The 5,360-nt window shown below is 47.5% G+C and overlaps 1 pseudogene; it reads left to right on the top strand.

Moving 5' to 3' along the window:
* The first annotated feature begins 576 nt into the window (after positions 1 to 576).
* Positions 577 to 1,679, top strand: LOC105862652 (rhomboid domain-containing protein 3 pseudogene; annotated as a pseudogene).
* Positions 1,680 to 5,360: the final 3,681 nt, after the last annotated feature.

Below are 5,360 nucleotides of genomic sequence, written 5' to 3' on the forward strand. Positions count from 1 at the left end.
TTAAGCATTATATATACTCCAGTAGATAGATTCAAACCAGTGTTTATTTGGAAAAGAATTCATTAGAGGGCACTGTGGCTCACACCTGTAATCCTAGCACTTTGAGAGGCCAAGGCGGGAAGATTGCTTGAGCTCAGGTGTTCAAGGATGCCAGTGAGCTATAATCACATCACTGCACTCCAGACTGGGCAATAGAGTCAGACCCTATCTCAAAAAAAAAAAATAATAATAATTCATTAGAGCCCTAGATTTGCATTGTTTCCCCCTCACTTATCATAGAAAAAGAAAAAAGTCCCAGTTGAGGGTAAGGATGAGGGGCTGGATTGCCTCCCTGCCCTACCATGCACTGTGTGATCTTGGGGAGGTCCTTTTGTCATTTAAACTTCAGTTTCAGAGGGAGTGGCGCACCGGCCAGTTGGCCAGGGTCATGCACCTAGGTGTGTGTGGAATGGGTTCGGGGTTCCCGGGTGTCGAGGCCCGACTCCCTGCCAGGAGCCCCACCCAGCCCTCCGGGGTGGGGGGCTTGCTCCTCACACCTCAGCCCCAGAATCACCCTTGACCACCCTCAGCCAAACTATGTGTTCCCAGGGCACCCCTGGCCAGCAGTCCCCGGCACTGCCTCTCACCTCCTCAGTCCTGATGCTGTTGCTGAGCAGCCTGTGGCTGGTGGGGGCGGGCCCCAGCCTGGCCCTGGCCCCAGAGCTGCTGCTGGACCCCTGGCAGGTGTACTGGCTGCTGATCCATGCCCTGGGCCACACGGCCCTGCCCAGCCTGCTCCTGAGTCTGCTGCTCCTGCCTGCCCTGGGGTGGCAACAGGAGTGCCACCTGGGCATGCTGCAGTCCCTGCATGTCTCCGCCCTGCTCATGTTGGCCACTGGCCTGCTGGCTATACTGCTGGCAGGCCTTGAGGTGTCCAGTGCAGCCAGCAGCTGTGGGTACATGCCTGTGCACCTGGCCATGCTGGCTGGGCAGGGTCACTACTCTAGACAGCCCCATGGGGTGCTGCTATGGCTGCTCCTCACCCTGACCCCACTGCTCAGCTCTGAGCCACCCTTCCTGCAGCTCCTCTGTGGCCTCCTTGCTGGCCTGACCTACTAGGGCCTTTTGGTGGCTGGAGCTGTCGGAGCAGTGGCTGCAGGTGCTGCAGGAGGGCGTCGTGTGCAGGACTCTGGCAGGGTGCTGTCCGCTGAAGCTCTTTCCCACCCCGGGCAGCCTGGCCGAGCTGCCTCTCGTCAATCCTGCCAGAGTGAGGCCTCCCATCCCTGGGCCTCCTTATGTGGCCTCCCCTGGCTTCTGGTCCCACTCCCGCTGGGCCTGAGGCCTGTGCAGCCAACCTGGGAGGGCTCCTCGGAGCTTGGCCCAGACTGGGTGGGGCCAGCTTCTCCCCAGGGACTCCGCTGTGGGCGGCCCTGGACGAGCAGACGCTGCAGGAGGGGATCCAGGCCTCGCTCCTTGACGGGTCGGCCCAGGGCCCACTGTGGCTGTCCAAGTCCTCCATCTCCTCTCTGCGGCTACAGCAGCTGGAGGGCATGGGCTTCCCCACGGAGCAGGCAGTGGTGGCACTGGCAGCCACAGGCCGCGTGGAGGGTGCTGTGTCACTGCTGGTTGGTGGGCAGGTGGGCGCAGAGGCCCTGGTGACCGGGGGGAGAGATGGGCTTCTCACCCCAAGGGAGGATTAGAGATAACAAATGCTTGGCAAAGGGTATGGGAGGCCCAATAAATGGTGCTTATTGATTTTGGACAAAGCCATTCTCCTACAGATGCCCTGAGACATCTGTATCCGGGTTGGGAGGACTCTGAAATCCTCCACTACATGCTCAAGGTACACAGAAAGCAATTAATCACCAGTGTACAGGGGTCTTCCCTCTCCGAGGCCAAATTGTTCTGCATGCTCACCAACCATTTGATCTTCTTATTACACTGGCTTGCAACATGTCTTGTATTAACTCAGACTACTATTATTAATAACTCACATATTATTCAATGTTTCACCATCAGTTGCCAAACTGACCTCATTTCCTGCCAAGCTAACCTCATTTCCGTTTCTGATAGTGTTACTAAACTGGATGGCTTCCGAGAATACTGCAGACACAGTGCATCTGGCTTCTGTAAGAGGGTTGATAAGGTCCCGTGGTTTCTCTGTGGCAGGGAGGAAAAGCGGGAGACAGAGAAATTAGCAGACCCATAACTAGCCAAACAATTGCTCCTGAAACCCTTTGATTGGACCAAGAAGTTTGGTTGTGGGAAGTGGGTCAGTGAAGGCAGATTAACCTGGGAACGAGGAGAACTGATACAGTCATGAAAAGTATACTCCAAGATCTAGAGTAGGGAGCCCATTCACTCATTCATTTAGCAAATATTTATTGAGTGCCTACCTAGAATGTTCAGGGCACTGCATAAGGCTCTAGGGATAGAAGAGAATAAAACACACAATATTTCTACATTTTTGGAGCTTACTTTCTAGTGTGGGGAGAGAGACAATAACACACAAATCATCTAGAAAATTTCTAAAACTGGTAAATATTACTAGAAAATAGTGTGACTGGGGGCAGGGGCAGGGTGCTTCTCTGGGTAAGGTAGCCTAGTGAGTTCACATGGAGCTGTGATCTAAACAATGAGTAGAGAACTTCTGAGGCCAAAGGAGTCTGGACAGAGAGAACAAATGCAACAGCACTGAAGTGAGAATGTGCTTGGTGTATTGAGGTCTAGAAAGAAAAGCAGGTCCTAGTAACTGAAATAAAGTGATTTGGCTACAGAAGGGCAAGGAGTGGACCCTCTAGAATTTCTCCAGCTCTTCATGTTTGGAAAGTTTCTCACATGCTGTCCTCCAGGGGCATCCTACATGGCCCCAGCTGTTGATTCCCTCAGACCTCAAGACAGCAGAAGTAGGGTCTGGGGCAGCCTGAGCCCCTCCCCACTACCACCGTCACTTTGGGCTGCAAAAAACCTCATCTGCTTACTCCAGTGTTCCATGGACATACAATATTCTATGCGTTCCATAATGTGAAAGGTTTGTTTCCTGCTGGTGAATGTTTTTGTAAATAATATTAAAGACTAAATATTTAACTCCTGTGTAGTTTAAAAAGGCAAAATAGGCAGATAGATGAATGAAACAAAATTAAAAGCCCAGAAATATATATATAATATACATAACATTTTATATATAAATTATATATGCATAAATTTAGTTTATTATAAACATGGTATTTTAAATCAGTTGTAAAAGATAGACTATTCAATTAAAGGTGTTGAGGAAACTGGAGAGCCATCTGGAAAAAAAATAAAATTAGATCACTACCTCATACTTTATAGCAAAATAAATTCCAGATAGAGGAAAGATTGAAATAGGAAAAGTGAAAGCACAAAAGTATTAAAACACAAAAGTACTAAAAGAAAACATGGCAGAATTTTTGTATATATACAATCTTGCTGCGGACAAGCTTCACTCAGTATGGTAAAACAAACATACAAATAAATAAATAAAACAAGGAGCTATAAAAGACAATAATAATAAATTCAACAATTCAAAAATATTTGCCAGGCATGGTGGCTCACACCTGTAATCCTAGCACTCTGGGAGGCTGAGGCGGGAGGATCACTCAAGGCCAGGAGTTCGAGAGCAGCCTGAGCAAGAGCAAGACCCCTGTCTCTACTGAAAATAGAAAGAAATTGGCTGGACAACTAAAAACATATAGAAAAATTTAGCCGGGCATGGTGGCTCATGGCTGTAGTCCCAGCTACTCGGAGGCTGAGGCAGAAGGATTGCTTGAGCTCAGGAGTTTTTTGTTTCTGTTTGTTTTTTTTCTGAGACAGAGTCTCATTTTGTTGCCCAGGTTAGATAGAGTGAGTGCCATGGCATCAGCCTAGCTCACAGCAACCTCAAACTCCTGGGCTCAAGCAATCCTGTTTCCTCAGCCTCCCGAGTAGCTGGGACTACAGGCATGCGCCACCATGCCCGGCTAATTTTTTCTATATATATGTAAGTTGACCAGTTAATTTCTTTCTCACAGGCGTGAGCCACCGCGCCCGGCCAAGCTCAGGAGTCTGAGGTTGCTGTGAGCTATGCTGATGCCAAGGCACCCTAGCCCAGGCAAAAGATCGAGACTGCCTCAAAAAAAAAAAAAAAAAATTAAAAACATGGTATAAAAATATATACATATAATTCCTGCATATAGAAAAATATCATAAACAAAGTCATAAGAAAAGTAATAAACTGGAAAAATTTTCAGTTTATATTAAGCTAAATAAAATAAATATATTAAAAGTCTAGACTGGGCGCAGTGGCTCACGCCTGTAATCCTAGCACTCTGGGAGGCCGAGGTGGGCGGATTGCTCGAGGTCAGGAGTTCAAAACCAGCCTGAGCAAAAGCGAGACCCTATCTCTACTATAAATAGAAAGAAATCAATTGGCCAACTAATATATAGAGAAAAATTTAGTCGGGCATGATGGCACATCCCTGTAGTCCCAGCTACTCGGGAGGCTGAGGCAGCAGGATTGCTTGAGCCCAGGAGTTTGAGGTTGCTGTGAGCTAGGCTGACACCACTGCACTCACTCTAGCCTGAGCAACAAAGTGAGACTGTCTCAAAAAAGAAAAAGAAAAGAAAAGAAAATAGTCATCCTTCCATCCTGTAACAGTCCTTTACAGATAGTAGAGAAGTAGGAGATTCAAGGTAAGGTTTGACTTTTATACTAACTCTGCCATATGTGCCACATTAAGTATATGTTATTTTTCTAATTAAAAAAATTAGGCCGGGCGCGGTGGCTCACGCCTGTAATCCTAGCTCTCTGGGAGGCCGAGGCGGGCGGATTGCTCGAAGTCAGGAGTTCGAAACCAGCCTGAGCAAGAGCGAGACCCTGTCTCTACTATAAATAGAAAGAAATTAATTGGCCAACTAATATATATAGAAAAAATGAGCCGGGCATGGTGGTGCATGCCTGTAGTCCCAGCTACTTGGGAGGCTGAGGCAGCAGGATTGCTTGAGCCAAGGAGTTTGAGGTTGCTGTGAGCTAGGCTAACGCCACGGCACTCACTCTAGCCTAGGCAGCAAAGCGAGACTCTGTCTCAAAAAAAAAAAAAAATTAATCATGGGTTCCTTATCAGAGAACTATTGGTACAGAATTGAAAAGACTATTTGCAGAGCACCTTGTAGGGATAGTTTCACCTTGGTAGAGAATTTCAGACTAGATCAGTCTCTAAGCAACCTTCAAAGGAAAACATTCCTTGGTTCTATGATCCATAACTCTAGTTGGATTGGTATTATATCTCCAACTGAATTATAAGCTCTTTAAGGACAGAGAGCCTGGATTTTGCTTTTTAAAAAGATCTCTCTCATCTTCTTGTACAAAAATACATACATTT

The sequence above is a fragment of the Microcebus murinus genome, chromosome 1 (genome assembly GCF_040939455.1).
Source record: "Microcebus murinus isolate Inina chromosome 1, M.murinus_Inina_mat1.0, whole genome shotgun sequence".
Lineage (NCBI taxonomy): Eukaryota > Metazoa > Chordata > Mammalia > Primates > Cheirogaleidae > Microcebus > Microcebus murinus.